This window comes from Suncus etruscus, chromosome 1 (genome assembly GCF_024139225.1).
Source record: "Suncus etruscus isolate mSunEtr1 chromosome 1, mSunEtr1.pri.cur, whole genome shotgun sequence".
Classification (NCBI taxonomy): Eukaryota; Metazoa; Chordata; class Mammalia; order Eulipotyphla; family Soricidae; genus Suncus; species Suncus etruscus.
In genome coordinates, this window is record NC_064848.1 from 945,582 (window position 1) to 962,064 (window position 16,483).

Genomic DNA, 16,483 nt, shown 5'->3' on the forward strand with positions numbered 1-16,483 from the left:
AATTTCTGCTCAGGTGTTGAAAAAAATCACACTGTTTTGAGAAGTAAAAGAACACTTTTAATTATGCTGGTGGACTCAGCAGTGCTCCTTGCTCCAAAGTCTGGGCCCCAAACAAGGCAAGAGCTTCATTCTATAGACTAGCTAATGGAAATCAGGAAATCAGGCAGCTAGCAGGAGAATATGGAAGCAAAAATTCCTAAGCATGTTGCTTTGCAAAAGGGGGCCTGGGAGCTGGAGTGATAACACAGCAGTAAGGCATTTGCCTTGCACACTGCCGACCCAGGATCAACCCTGGTTCAATCCCCAGCAACCCATATGGTACTCTGAGCCTGCCAGGAGCAATTTCTGAGTGAAGAGCCAGGAGTAACCCCTGAGTGCAGTCAGGTGTGGCCCCAAAACAAAACAAACAAAAGAGGGTCTGGACCAATACAAGGACAGGAGCACATTTCAAGTATATTCTCAGATTATCAAGGTTACAAAGCCTGATTAAGAGATGCTCAAAGACATTCTGAATGCACTCCATGATTATGTCATGTCACTCAGACTCAGTGGCCCTATGTCAGCTCCTGCTCTCTGATTTTAACTTGTTTGAAAATAAACTCCAATATGTGGGTATGGTCTGTTTTTTTTTTCATACCTTAACCCTTGTACTGCCTTAATACTTGTACTGCTCCTTAATACTTTTTATATTTGAAGGGGTGATACACCCAACAATGTTCAGGGGTTACTCCTGGCTTTGTACTCAGGAATTATTCATGGCAGGTTTGGGAGACCATATGGGATGCCTAGACTCAAACTCAGGTTGGCCACATGCAAGGCATGTGCTCTGTACTACCTCTCTGACTTGTCATTCATTTTTTTGTTGTTGTTTTGGGATCTCACCCAGCGGCTCTCAGGGGTTACTCCTGGTTCTGTGCTCAGAAATAGCTCCTGGCAACAAGGAAAGCCTTTTCTTTTTTTTTTTTTTCCCCTTTGGGCCACATCCATTTGATGCTCAGGGGTTACTCCTGGCTAAGTGCTCAGCAATTGCCCCTGGCTTGGGAGGACCATATGGGACGCGGGGGGGGGGGGGGGATCGAACCACAGTCACGATCTTTCCTTGGCTACACTTGCAAGGCAGACACCTTACCTCTAGCGCCACCTCGCTGGCCTCATGGAAAGCATTTTCAACAAGTGGTGTTGCCACAACTGGTTAGCCACTTGCAAAAAAAACAAACTCAGACCCCCAGCTAACACCATGTATGAAGGTCAAATCCAAATGGATTAAAGACCTTGATATCAGACCTGAAACCATAAGGTATATAGAACAACACATAGGTAAAACATTCCATGACATTGAGAACTAAAGGCATCTTTAAGGAGGAAACAGCACTCTCCAAACAAGTGGAAGCAGAGATAAACAGATGGACTATATTAAGCCGAGAAGCTTCTGCACCTCAAAGGAAATAGGATACAAGAGCTACCCACGGAGTGGGAGAAACTATCCACCCAATACCCATCAAATAAGGGATAAATATAAATAATATCCAAAATATATACAAGGCACTGACAGAACTTTACAAGAAAAAAAAATCTAATCCATCAGATAATGGGGAGAAGAAATGAACATACACTTTGCCAAAAAAGAAATACAAATGGCCAAAAGGCACATGAAAAAAAGCTCCACATCATTAATTATCAAGGAGATGCAAATCAAAGCAACTATGAGGTACCATCTCACGCCACAGAGATTGGCACACATCACAAGGAACAAGAACAATCAATGCTGGTGGGGATGTGGGGAGAAAGGAACTCTCCTTCACTGCTGGTGGGAATGCCGTCTAGTCCAGCCTTTATGGAAAGCGACATGGAGATTCCTCCAAAAACTGGAAATTGAGCTCTCATGTGATCCAGCTATACCACTCCTAGGGATATACCCTAGGACGGTGATGGCAAACCTATGGCATGCGTGCCAGTGGTGGCACATGAAGGCTTTGCAGCTAGCACGTGGGAAGGTCTAGGATGCCGCCTAGTTTTTAGATACTAAAATCTTATTATTAAGGTTTAATTGACGTGCTGGCACTTCTGAGGAAATTCTTTGGTTTTGTGCAGCAGTTTGGGCACACGGGCTCAAAAAGGTTAGCCATCACTGCCCTAGGAACACAAAAATACAATACAAAAATCCCTTCCTCACACCTATATTCATTGCAGCGCTATTTACGATAGCCAGACTCTGGAAACAACCAAGATTCCCTTCAACAGATGAGTGGCTAAAGAAACTGGTACGTATACACAATGGAATATTATGCACATTCAGGAGAGATGAAGTCATGAAATTCTCCTATACATAGATGTACATGGAATCTATTATGCTGAGTGAAATAGGTCAGAGAGAGATAGACGCAGAATAGTCTCACTCATCTATGGGTTTTAGAAATATAAAAGACATTTTTGCAATAATCCTCAGAGAAAAAAGAGAGGAGGACTGGGAAGTCCAGCTCACGACATGAAGTTCACCACAAAGAGTGATGAGTGCAGTTAGAGAAATAACTACATTGAGAACTATCATAACAATGTGAATGAATTAGGGAAGTAGAAAGCCTGTCTAGAGTACAGGTGGAGGTGGGGTGGGATGGAGGGAGATTTGGGACATTGGTGGTGGGAATGTTGCACTGGTGAAGGGAGGTGTTCTTCATGTGACTGAATCCCAACTATAATCATATTTGTAATCAAGGTGTTTAAATAAAGATATTAATAAAAATTTAAAAAATCAATGGCCTTTTTATACACCAATAATATAGGGAAGAAATGGGCATTAAGAAAACCACCCCATTCACATTAGTGCCACACAAACTCAAAAAAATAAATAAATAAAAAAGAAAAAGAAATAGCTCCTGGCAGGCATGGGGGACCATATTGGATGCCAGGATTCGAACCACCGGGATTCTTCCTGGATCCGCTGTGTACACTGCAAACACCTTAGTGCTGTGCTATCTATCTAGCCCCATGAACATGTCATTTTTAAATTGATCCTTTTGGGCCAGAGAGATAGCATGGAGGTAGGGCATTTGCCTTGCATGCAGAAGGACAATGGTTCAAATCCCGGCATCACATATGGTCCCCAAGCCTGCCAGGAGGCTTCTGAGCATAGAGCCAGGAGTAACTCCTGAGCGCGCTGGGTGTGACCCCAAAAATAAATAAATAAATAAATAAATAAATAAATGGATCCTTTCAACCTGGCTCTTGGGGTGGGGTGATCCCAGCTCAGGTTCAGAGCAGCTCTGGGGATTTGCTCCCTCAATTTATGCCTGTGCTTTTTCCCTTTGGGCATGTTCTTTGGCCTGATATATTCTTTTTTTTTTTCCCTCCCTCCCCCTAGCCTGATATATTCTGAAAGGATGTCTGGAATAAGTACCTCTAGTGCATTTCAGGGAAATTTACCCCATATTTGAGTGCCTATGACAGGGGTCTTCAAACTTTTTAAAGTGGGGGCCGGATTACGGTCCCTTAGAGAGCTGGAGGGCCGGACTATAGGAGCTACTAATTCCTACTCACACTGCACATATCTTATATAAACAAAATGAAAGCCATTTATAAATAAACAGATCACGCACCAGTATTTCAATGGGAACTGTGGGCCTGCTTTTAGCTAATGAGATGGTCAATGTCCGGTTCCATATTTGTCACTGCCAGCCGTAACAAGTGATGCAAGTGGGCATCAGTTAATCTTGATCTGGTCGGAGATTTCAGATGTTTCATTCTTGAAAAGGTCTGTTCACAGGCATAAGTGCTTCCAGAGATGGTTACCATTTTGAGTGCATGGTTCCTGATATTTGGATATGTCTCAGAGGGGAGAGATGCATAGAAATTCAAAAGGTTACTTGACTTAAATGCATCTTTCAGAGAGTCACAATTCTGCAGTTCAGCCAGTTCCATTTGGTAAATTGTAAGGACATTTTCAATTTCAACAGAAAATGGGTTACGAAAAAGCTGTATGTCCTGTTCATGGAGATGAAGCTCTTTGAATCTAAATTGAAACTCCTTTTGCAACCATTCTAGTGAAGCCAGACATGTTTCCTTTGGGAATGCAATCAATGGTTTGTCCACTGACAGGTTGTGAGTTGTTGGGAGATGACTGAAGTTTTCCTCCTGTACTTGTTTGATGAGAAGGCCTAATTTTACTTCAAATGCTTTCACATGCGATGCCATATCACAGATGAGCTTCCCCTTGCCTTGAAGTTGCAGATTGAAACTGTTGAGTAGCTCTGATGTATCTGTCAGAAAGGCAAGGTGCCATTTCCATTCTGCATCATTGAGCTCTGGTACTTCTTGGTTTTTTCAAAGTAGAAAAGCTGTAATCTGCGGAAGTAAGTCATAGAAACGTTTCAAAACTCTCCCTCTACTCAGCCAATGGACTTCTGTGTGGTACAGAACATCTTCATGGGCAACATTTACCTCAGATAGAAATTCCTGAAATTGTCTGTGGTTTAGTGCATGAGTTCTAATGTAATTAACACAAGATACCACAATTTTCATAACAGAGTCCCACTTCAGTGATTTACAACACAGGGCTTGTTGGTGGATGAGGCAGTGTATGGCAATTGGTTGAGGATGGTTATGTTTGTCCATCTCTTGTGTAATGTGAGCAATTACTCCTCTCTTAGACCTCACCATGCTAGGAGCACCATCAGTTGTTACACTGACTAATTTAACCCAGTCCAGCTCCAAACCATTCAGTTTGGCAAACCTTTTCAAATACATCCACTCCTGTGGTTGTACCTTTGACACTTTGCAGTGCAGCAAGCTCTTCTGTGACTTCAAAATACTCATTTGTCCCACGCATATAAACGAGAAGTTGGGCAGAATCACGAACATCATTGCTTTCGTCGAGTGCCAAGGAAAAATAGCGAAGTTTCTTTGCAGAGTTTTGCAAATGGTGCAGCAAATTTTCTCCCATTTCTTCAATCCTTCGTGTCATTGTAACTCCTGAAAGGCTCACTGTACTAAATAAATCGGCCTTCTCTGGACACATCTCTTTGGCAACAGAAATAAGGCATTCTTTAACAAATTCTCCCTCCACAAATGGTTTGCCATTATGCGCTATTAGCTTGGCAACTTGAAAACTTGCCCGCAGTGAGGAAGTATTTAACTGCTTCTGCTTCACAAAAGTATTTTGCTGAGTCGTCAGTGTATGTTTCAGTTGTAATATTTTATCTTTTCTCACTTCTCCAACCAAACAATCATATTTATCTTTATGTTGAGTTTGATAGTGGCATCGCAAATTGTATTCTTTGAACACAGCAACTATATTCTGGCATATCAGACACACAGCTTTTTCTTTGTACCGCATAGAAAAGTAATCATAAGTCCACTGTTCTTTGAATATCCTACACTCGCCATCAATTTTTCTTTTTCTTTTTCTTTTCTTTTTTTTTTTTTGGTTTTTGGGCCACACCCGTTTGATGCTCAGGGGTTACTCCTGGCTATGCGCTCAGAAGTCGCTCCTGGCTTGGGGGGACCATATGGGACGCCAGGGGATCCAACTGCCATCCATCCTACGCTAGCGCTTGCAAGGCAGACACCTTACCTCTAGCGCCACCTTCCCGGCCCCAATTTTTCTTTTTCTTGACATCATTGTTTCCTAGGGATTCCAAACTGATATTAGTGAAATACAAATATGTGTGTATATATACATACAGTGTATAAACCCCCTTTAGTCCCTGATGTGAACACTTACCCTTGCAGGCTTTTCTAAGCAGACCAGCTCAGTCCCTGATAGTTCAGTTATATCTCCCTATATAATGCCCAAATTGATATGATCGGAATCAGCATGTGAACACTGAAAAGGAATTGCAAAATGCATATAAAATTTTCAATGTAACCTCCTAAAAATGCTTCAGCATCGAACCCCTAATTTTCCACATGGGCAATTCAGCACCGAACCCCTAACCTCCCAAACACCGCCCACCCCCTAACTTTGATTTCAGCACTGAATGCCTCACCATTCCCAAAGGGGAATTTTCATATGAGTCACCCACACCCCAATCGGGCAGAACCCCCCATCTGGCAAAAATTTATTTCTATGGCACTTTTGACTGACCTTTGGCAGTGGAGGGAGTGGAGGAAAACCTCATTGACAGACAGGCACAGCACTCAGACACCACGTTGCCTGGGGGTGGAGCAGGCGCCTTTTTACATCATATAGTCACCCACATGTGGTACTCCTCGCTAAGTGGCGTCAGGTGCCCTCCAGTGACGTCATCAGCAACGCCTGCGCCAAGTGCAAGGGCGCATCAGTGTCCCTCTCAACACCACCCTCACACTCACTCTCCCAGCACACAACATGCCGTGGGTGGAGACGGTTGACGTCATCCCTGAGAAACCGTGACACTGAGTGTATATGCTGGCAGGTATCTTGGCAACCAAACAGCGCTCACTGCTGGCGGGCCAGATCAGACTCCTCTGCAGGCCGCATGTGGCCTGTGGGCCGTAGTTTGAAGACCCCTGGCCTATGAGATGCCTCTCTGCAAATCCCTCCCCACAAAAGTAGGTATTGGTGCCTTCTAACTCAAAAGAGTCCAGGGTAGGTCCCCAAATATCAATAATAACAAACTGTAGTGTTAAATGATTAATGATGGTGCTGGATGGAGATGGATGAATGGAGAGGACTTTCTCTGCCATCTCAGGCCACGTGACTCTGCAACCCCCTTTAGCCGGCGGGTCTGGAGGTTCATGAGAGCAGTGGGTAGAAATCTCACTCACAGTCAGGCTTCAGGAAGTATCAGCTTTATTCACCCCTATCCACCACATGTGTGGCCTATATCATAACCAATTAAGCATTCAGCCATTCTTAGCTAGCCCTGCGTCTTAACTCCTTTCAGCCATCTTCCCTTTCACCTCCATGCTGGCCAAAGAGCAAAAGACCCTAATCCCCTGGGTCAAAGGCCTTATCTTACCTTTCCAAGACCACTCCCAGGAAAAGGCCAGGTCTTGCAAGTAAAGATACACGCAACATCCGCTTCCCAAGAGTCCTCCCAGGAATGGGCGGGCCCAGGTAGATACACCTAAATCCAGGGTGAAGTTACACCAAACTTCAACTTTCTGGATAGTAAGAATTGGGGGACCGGGACTGGGCGGTGGCGCTAGAGGTAAGGTGCCTGCCTTGCCTGCGCTAGCCTAGGACGGACCACGGTTCGATCCCCCGGTGTCCCATATGGTCCCCCAAGCCAGGAGCGACTTCGGAGCACATAGCCAGGAGTAACCCCTGAGTGTCACCAGGTGTGGCCCAAAAACCAAAAAAAAAAAAAAAAAAGAAAGAATTGGGGGACTGTCCCCTGGCTCCAGCAAGCAGGTAAATATCAAAGGGGGCCCCTCTCCACAGAAGGCAAATGTCTACATGTGTATTTTCCTCACTGTGGCTCAAAAAGGACCTCCATATAATGCCCCATTTGGACAGCTTTGTCCACATTCCTGCAAGTCATCTTCATCTTCAGAGACCCACGGACACTGTCCCCGAGAGCAACAAGACTGACACAGGACACTGATCAGCACCCATGATGATACCTGGTCCCAGCTGTGGGGGGAAAGGGAAGCAGGGTGAGTCACGAGGAGAAAGACATACAAGGGTCCCCTGCAGGGATCCATCCCATGCACTGTTTTTTACACTCCACTATCCATGCTCTGAGATGGATAGTGTGTCCATCCCTGTGTCTCCCTTCAGCTTTGGGAGTCCCTGGGGCATGGTGCATGGCCCAATCTCTTGTCTCTAGAGCTAAAGACAGTCGGTTCTCAGGATATCTTTCCAATGAGGACCCAATTTCCCATAGAGAAAGAGTCTCCCTGTAGTGAGGTAGTATCTCCGTGCTCCCCTTACCCACTCAGACAACTTAGATGCAACACCAAGTCCACCTCTGCTTTCTGAATTCACATTGACTAGCCACAGTCTCTGCTTCCAGGGAGCATCTGTGCCCTTGATTCTCTTCCTGGGAGAACATCGAGGGGGAGAGGCTCCTGGCTCCATAGTCTTAAGGTCTAGCAACCCCCAACCCTCCACAGGAAGGGGTGGGAGGCAAACATATACTTTTTGTTATTTTTTTGTTTGTTTTGTTTTTTGTTTTTGGGCCACAACTGGCCATGCTCAGGGGTTACTCCTGGCTATCTGCTCAGAAATAGCTCCTGGCAGGCACGGGGGACCATATGGGATGCCGGGATTCGAACCAACCACCTTAGGTCCTGGATTGGCTGCTTGCAAGGCAAACACCGCTGTGCTCTCTCTCCGGCCCCAAACATGTACTTTCTAAAGGAATTCTAGGGGGTGGCATGGCAGGGATCTCCCTGAGCTGTATCATTCCCCTTCCACCTCAGCACCAGCTGCAAGTCACTTGCTCCCCACTACCCCCAGAATGTCCCCAGAAGCCACCACAGTCGTGAGGTCAGTCTGCTTAGGATTCTGTTGAAAGCACTTATCTGAGGAGACAACGATAGTGTGGATAGGGCATGTGGCATTGTCTGGCCCTGTCTCCTCCTGGGTGCCACCCAGCATTGCAGTTGCCAAGATCTCCTCCCTAAGTGCTTCAGGCTCGGCGTGCACTCAGCTGAATGATTGTATCGAGTCTCTCTGCCTTGGCAAAGACTCCAGACCCTGTGCTCTCAATTATCTTCTGCCACCAGGCCAGAGTTTTCATCCACAAAGATAGCCAGATTCAGAAGAGCCAAGCGCACTGCAGGTGACACAGAGGACAAGCCTGGGTACCCTAGGTGATTGTCACTACTCCCTCTCTTTGGTGACATTGAGAGGGGGCATACAGGATCTCAGGGAAGGATAAAGGCAGGAAAAGGGGGAGGATCTCTTCAGATAGATCTTTTAGACTTTGGTTTATGAGCAGGCAATCACCCCTTTTAATTTGGGCTTTCCTCAGCCTTTACCATCTTTCATCAGCTGAATCCATTGCCATCTCTCAACGTTCACAAAACCCACGTAATAACTAGGAAATAAAGGTAAATCATTAACTCTCAGACAACGATGAAGTGCTTGCACATTTCTCTGAAGTGGCTAAGGTCTACAGTGACTTTCGGAACACACACACATGCGCGCGCGCGCGCACACACACACACACACACACACACACACACACACACACACACAGAAACACACACACATCCTTTAACAAGCCATCTAATGTTTTCAGGTCCCAAAGTAAAGTACCCCCTCCTTACCAGGTTTCTTTCTCTCTCTCTTTCTTTTCTTTTCTTTTCTTTTCTTTTCTTTTCTTTTCTTTTCTTCTTTCTTTCTTTCTTTCTTTCTTTCTTTCTTCTTTCTTTCTTTCTTTTCTTTCTTTCTTTCTTTCCTTTCTTTCTTTCTTCTTTCTTTCTTTCTTTCTTTCTCTCTCTCTCTTTCTTTCTCTTTCTTTCTTTCTTTCTTTCTTTCTTTCTTTCTTTCTTTCTTTCTTTCTTTCTTTCTTTCTTTCTTTCTTTCTTTCTTTCTTTCTTTCTTTCTCTTCTTTCTTCATGCTGGGAAGTTCCACATCAAGGCAGCAGCAGTGCGACAAACTATTCCCCTCCTAGTCTCTTACATATGCAGCCTTCTGTGATAGAAAGTGGCTAAAAAGAGATGGCTCCCCCAGACAGCAGTGATGAGTGCTCTGGGATCACCAGGATAAAGGACTAATCTCTCTCAGGGCTCCATCCCCATGACCTGAACACTTCCTGAAGACCCAGTTCTAACGCCAGCACATGGATGTGTTTGTCTTTCTGTCTCCTGCTCTCTGTTCTTGCTCCCCTTCCCTCATCAAGGAAGGGACCACTGCAGTTGAGTACATCCACCTTCCACTTCTCCTCTGTCTTAGTGGAATCTATCCATGAGGCCACTTCTACTAGACTCTCAGGAAAGCCATTCCTTTGTGTCTTGAGAATTGCTCTTTGATGATTTCACAGAGCTTGTTCAGTTGCTTTGAATCCACTTTGTCTGTCTTGTATAATTTTTTTCTTTAGCTAGAAAGTGGTTATTGTATGCAGATTCCTTGCCCTGGTAGAGTTCAGAGGATCATATGGTGCTAGAGATTGAACCTGGTCTGTTGTGTACAAGGCATCAATTGTACTATCTCTCTCGCCTCCGGTGCTGTGAATTGAACCAGCAAAGCATATGCTCCAGTCCCTTGAATTATTTATCTTGTCTCTCCTTTTTAAGATTTTGTTTGTTTCAGAGCCAACCTGGCAGTTCTTAGGGGTTGCTCCTGACTTTGCACTCAGGAATTACTCCTAGTGGTGCCTGGCGATGCGTATAGGATGCTGCGAATCAAACCCAGGTCAGCCTCATGCAATGCAAGAACCCTATGTGTTCTTGTACTATCTTGTCCCTTCTTGATATATTTGACCTGTAGTTTACAAATAATTTGAATATAATAATAGTAGAATACCTAGTTCTTAATTTTTGTGTTCTTGTTTAGTTTTTGAGTCACACTTGGCAATCCTCGGGGGTTACTCCTGGCCCTGCACTCAGAATTATTCCTGGTAGTGCTCAGGAGACCTTTTGGAATGTTAAGAATCAAACCTAGATCAACCAAATGCATGGAAAAGACCCTACCCACTAAAGTCTTTAATTTTAAACCCTGGGAAAACCAAGAGACTTTGGGATGATGGGGTGGATTTTGCGTTCAGGTCTATTTGTCTGATGAGTCACACACCCTCATCCCAGGACAGGGAATTTTTTGACAAATCAAAAATTAACCCAATAGGTGGGGTATGCCTCAGTGATTGGGAGCATGCCTTCTATATGTGAGTCCCTCCCATCCCTAGTATCATAAAAACAGTAACATAAGACAAAGTATAAACCTGTATCTAGTCAGGTAAAATTTAGTAGGAGTAACAATGTGGTAGTCTACTTTTTTTTTTTTTTTTTTTTTTTTTTTTTAGGTTTTTGGGCCACACTCGGCGGTGCTCAGGGGTTACTCCTGGCTATCTACTCAGGAATAGCTCCTGGCAGGCACGGGGGACCATATGGGACGCCGGGATTCAAACCAACCACCTTAGGTCCTGGATTGGCTTCTTGCAAGGCAAATGCCACTATGCTATCTCTCCGGCCCCCCTTTTGTGTTTTTTGTTTGTTTGTTTGTTTGTTTGTTTTTTGGGTCACACCCGGCAGCGCTCAGGGGTTACTCCTGGCTCTACACTCAGAAATCACCCCTGGCAGGCACGGGGGACCACATGGGATGCTGGGATTCGAACCACCGTCCTTCCGTATGCAAGGCAAACCACCTTACCTCTGTGCTATCTCTCCGGCCCCTGGTAGTCTACTTTTAATCCTGTGCTACAAAAGACACAATGGGCAAAATAGGGCCTAATGTATTTGTAGAGTATTCTTGGTAGTATTCTATGTTCTTAGTTCTGTGCCTGTCGTCACACCTGGATCGTCCAGGTGAGGGCGATTGAGTGTGAAATAAAAGAGCTTGTGGGGGAGGCCAGAGAGGCTTTTGGCAGAGCTGACGGCTGGGTCGGATGGCTGATTGAACTAGCATCAGACTGTCAAAGAACTCTCTTTCCAAACCTTTGGTCCCCTAACTTCTTTGTCTGAAGTGAATTATTTGTGACGGATAGTTGTTGCCCAGGACGGGGATGGAAGAATGAAGTTTAATCTTTCTCTCTGGAGTTATTTTTGGACTCTCAGACCTCCAGCAAGGGGTTCAGCCTCCCCCACAGTATTGACTAAAGGCTTGTCAGTAAGAAGTGGGATGTACATGCCAATAAGCTGATTCTATCTTAAGTGACATTTGACAGACTATTAGTAATGGCCAAAATTCTGCTACGTGACCTGGACTTTGGGCCTCAACTTTTGAAATACCTCCTTCAGTATCATTTCCGTCATCCTGAATATTGGTACAGTAGGTGTTAATGGGTGTATAAATGTTTTGTTATAGCCTATAAGTCAAGAGGAACACTGGTCAGAGCAAAGGAATCACTCCTGGCTCTGAACTCCAGAATTACTACTGGTGTTGCACAGAGACCATATGGTATGCCAGGGATCAAATCTGGATTGGCTGCATGCAGAAATGGAGAAATTAATTCCAGCTGAAGGCACTATTTCATGAGAAATAGGCATTTGAGATAGACAATGAAACAGGAGAAGGCCTCTGCCGAGCAGGAAGAGATGCAACAATAAGGAAGAACATTTCTTTTTTTTTTTTTTTTGGGCCACACCCATTTGATGCTCAGGGGTTACTCCTGGCTAAGCGCTCAGAAATTGCCCCTGGCTGTGGGGGGGACCATATGGGACACCGGGGGATGGAACCGCTGTCCTTCCTTGGCTAGTGCTTGCAAGGCAGACACCTTACCTCTAGCGCCACCTCGCCGGCCCCAAGGAAGAACATTTCAAGCTGAAGAGTTTGCTTGATCCTTTCTATAAAATTGTATGCTCTGGCCTTGATGTGCGTCTTCTCCAATTCTCACTTCCCTCCCACTGGTTGGACTTACTCCCAGATCCTTAATGAAATCCTTACTTTCAGTGGGGCAAAGAGGCTATATAGTAGATAAGTCACTTGTCTTGCATGTGACCAACATGGGTTTGACCCCAGTGCTGCATATAGTCCGTTCCCATCCCCCAGAATGAGTAGATATAATCCCTGATGATTCCAGGACACAGAGCCAGGCATGGCCTAACCCTCCCCTCCATTAAAAAAAATAATCATTGTTTTAGGTAACATAATATCTTAAGTCTTCCTTCAAAAAGTAACTTCACTGGGGCCAGAGAGATAGCATGAAGGTAGGGCATTTACCTTGCATGCAGAAGGACAGTGGTTTGAATCCCGGCATCCCATATGGTCCCCCAAGCCTGCCAAGAGTGATTTCTGAGCATAGAGCTAAGAGTAACCCCTGAGTGCTGCTGGGTGTGACCCCCCAAAAACCAACCAAACAAACAAAAAAGTAACTTCACTATGTTACAAGAAAAAAAAACTTTCTGAGGGAGCCCCTTTTGATAAGAAAATTGCAGCTGGACCTTCACAGCCTTTGCTGAGTCAGTGCACTTGGCTTTACTAAGAAACTCTGACCTTGGCCGCAAGTATAAACCTAACACTATGAAGGGTCTATAATGCCCTCAGTCACAGTGTCATTTACCAATCACTGTCAGCTCTAAGCCTGAAAACTAACAGGAAGTGATAATTTCGTCCTTATTCAAACATTTCACCTCAGTACTCAGATTTGTTCTGTCCCTAAGTTGAATAGAATCTCTTTTATTTAGAGAAAAATCACGTTTTATGCCAGTGGGGGGGGGGGTGTCACAGCATTTCTGTCTGTGAGGGTCCCCTTTCACACTGGGACAATGTAGGAGTCAGATTGTGTTGGCAGAGTACCAGTCGGTCTAGTTAGATGTCACATGAAATCTCTACTTTTATTGGCTCCCACCACACAGCAGCACCTGCATTTGCCTGAAGCCCTGCCCATGTGACTTACTGAGTTCAGGACATGACATGTATTCAACCACAGCTTTCTCTGTGCAGAGACAAAAAGAAGTGTCGGCGGGCAGTGGCTCTTAAAGCCTTGCCCCACCGCCACTCCAATCGTGTGACTGTCTAGAGCAGAGCTCCTGCCTATGGACTTGGAGAGGGTTGTATGATATCTATGTGGAGAGAGAACGAAAGGAAGCCTAGGATGGTCTGCAAGAGGTCCAGCACAGCCTCCAGCAGCAGTTAGGACAGTCTCGACCTCCCGAGAACAAATATTGAGGAACAGGATTTCCATCTGCCTGGCAGAACTTGAGGAATCATCCAGGGCACTGAGGATAGAACCTGACTGGCTGGATATGACAAGCATCCACTCTACTATCTCTCCAGCTCCTAAAGTATAATCCTTTTGTTTATTTTTTAATTTTTGGTTCTTTTTATATTTTTATTTTTGTTTCTGGGTCACACCTGCTGTGCTCAGAGATCATTCCTGGCAGGGCTCAGGGGACAAAATGCAGTGCTGGGGATTGAACCTGGGTGAGTTCAAAACAAGCACTCTACCTGCTGTACTTTCTCTCCAGCCCCTAGTGTAGTCCTTTGGATAAAAGAGCTCCAACCCGTGTTCATGTACCTCAGTCCCACCAGAAGTGGTCCCTGAGCCCACAGCTAGGAGCAAGTCCTAGCACCACCCAATTGTGACCCAGAAACAAAGTAAATAAAAGAGAGCCGTGTCTCCATTCTAGTATGTACTCACTGAGTCTTGACCTGTGAACCAATCCTCTCCAGCTGGTGTTTATATCCACTTTAGAACACTGGTTAGCTGTTCTGGGCAAATGCTTTGGTTCTGTGTCCCAAAGGAAAGGGTTGGAGGAGAAGGAAGGGGTCAGTGTTTATTTACTGTGTTTGTATGTAGTCTGTGTGAAATATATCAGACCCTCTTGTAGATGCTAGCGAGCCAGAATGTTTGTACATTCCTGGGCTTACAAAGTACACATCACGATGGCAGACAGAGACAAGTACTAGGAAATCAAGCAAGGAAAAGGCGGGGTGGGGAGGAAGTGGTCAGAGGTGACATCTGAGCAGAACGTACATTAAAATGAAAACTTCGGCCCAGAACATTTGAGAGGAAAAACATTCTGTGCAATGCTAAGACCTTACGATGGGTGTGGTAGGATTAAGTAACTTCAAGGAGGCTAGTAGAACAGAACAGGATGAGCAAGAGAGAAAGAGAGAGCGAGAGCGAGAGAGAAAGAGAGAGTGAGAGCGAGAGGTCTGACAGGAAATGAAGTAATTGTAATCACTTGTGGGAGTGGAAACATTGAAGTTTATTCAAAATCCAGCTTCTAAAGTATAATCCTTTTATTTATTTTTAAATGTTTGGTTCTTTAATTTTTGTTTATGGGTCACACCTGCTGTGCTCAGAGATTATCCTGGCAGGGCTCAGGGGACAAAATGTCTTTTTTATTTTTGGGGGACAAAATGTCTTAAGGGGACACATACCCTGTTCATGGATTGATTAGTAAATTAACATAATTAAAATGGCAATACTTCCCAAAGTATTGTACAGATTTAATGCAATCCCTCTAAAGATACCCATAACATTCTTCAAAGAAGTGGATAAAACACTCCTGAAATTTATTTGGAACAAATACCTGCGAATAGCTAGAGCAACCTTGGAAAAATGAATGTGGGAGGCATCACATTCGCCAACTTCAAATTGTATTTCAGGGGCATGGAGGTAGGGCATTTGCCTTGCATGGCAGAAGGATGGTGGTTCGAGTCCCGGGATCCCATATGGTCCCCCTGAGCCTGCCAGGAGCGATTTCTGAGCATAGAGCCAGGAGTAACTCCTGAGTGCTGCTGGGTGTGATCCAAACCCCCCCCCCCAAATTATTTCAAAGCTATAGTCATTAAAACAGCATGGTACTTGGGCTGGAGTGGTGACACAAGCAGTAAGGCCTCTGCCTTTCCTACGCTAGCCTAGGACAGATCGTGGTTTGATCCCTCGGCATCCCATTGGACCTCCAAGCTAGGAGCAATTTCTGAGTGCATAGCCAGGAGTAGCTCCTGAGCATCACAGGGTGTGGCCCCAAAACAAAAACAAACAAACAAAAAATCACCAAAAAAACAAAACAAAACAGAAAAGCCAGCATGGTTCTGGAATAAAGACAGACCCTTAGATCAGTGGAATAGATTTGAGTATTCAGAGAATGTGCCCCAGATATACAATCAATTAATTTTTGTTAAAGGGCCAAGAAATGCAAAATGGAGCAAAAAGGCTCTTCAACATGTGGTGTTGGCACAACTGGTTAGTCACTTGCAAAAAAGTGAATTCAGACCTCCATCTAACACCATGCACAAAGGTCAAATCCAAATGTACTAAAGACCTTGATATCATGCCCAAAACCAAAAGGTATATAGAACAACATGTACGTAGAACACTCCAGGGCATTGAGACCAAAGGCATTTTCAAGGAGGAAACAGCTCTCCAAACAATTGGAAGCAGAGATAAACCGATGGGACTATACTAATCTGGGAAGCTTTTTCACCTCAAAGGAAATAGTGCCTAGAATACAAAAACCACCCACAGAATGGGAGAAACTGTTCACCCAATACCCATCAGATAAGGGGCTAATATCAAAAATATACAAAGTACTGACAGAACTTAACAAGGAAAAAATTAACGCCATCAAAATAATAAGAAGAAGAGGGGTTGGAGAGATAGCACAGCGGTAGGACGTTTGCCTCACATGCAGCTAAATGGCGGTTCGAATCCTGGCATCCCATAAGGTCCCTCAAGCCTGCCAGGAGCGATTTCAGAGTGCAGAGCCAGGATTAACTCCTGAGCACCGCCAGGTGTGACCCCCCCCCCAAAATAAGAAGAAATGAACAGACAGTTTCTCAAAGGAGAAATACAAATGGCCAATGAAGAAATGAAAAAAATGTTCCACATCACTAATAATCAGGGAGATGCAAATCAAAACAATAATGAGGTACCATCTCAAGCCACAGAGACTGGCATACATCAGAAAGAACAAGAACAATAAGTGCTGGTGGGGATGTGGAGAGAA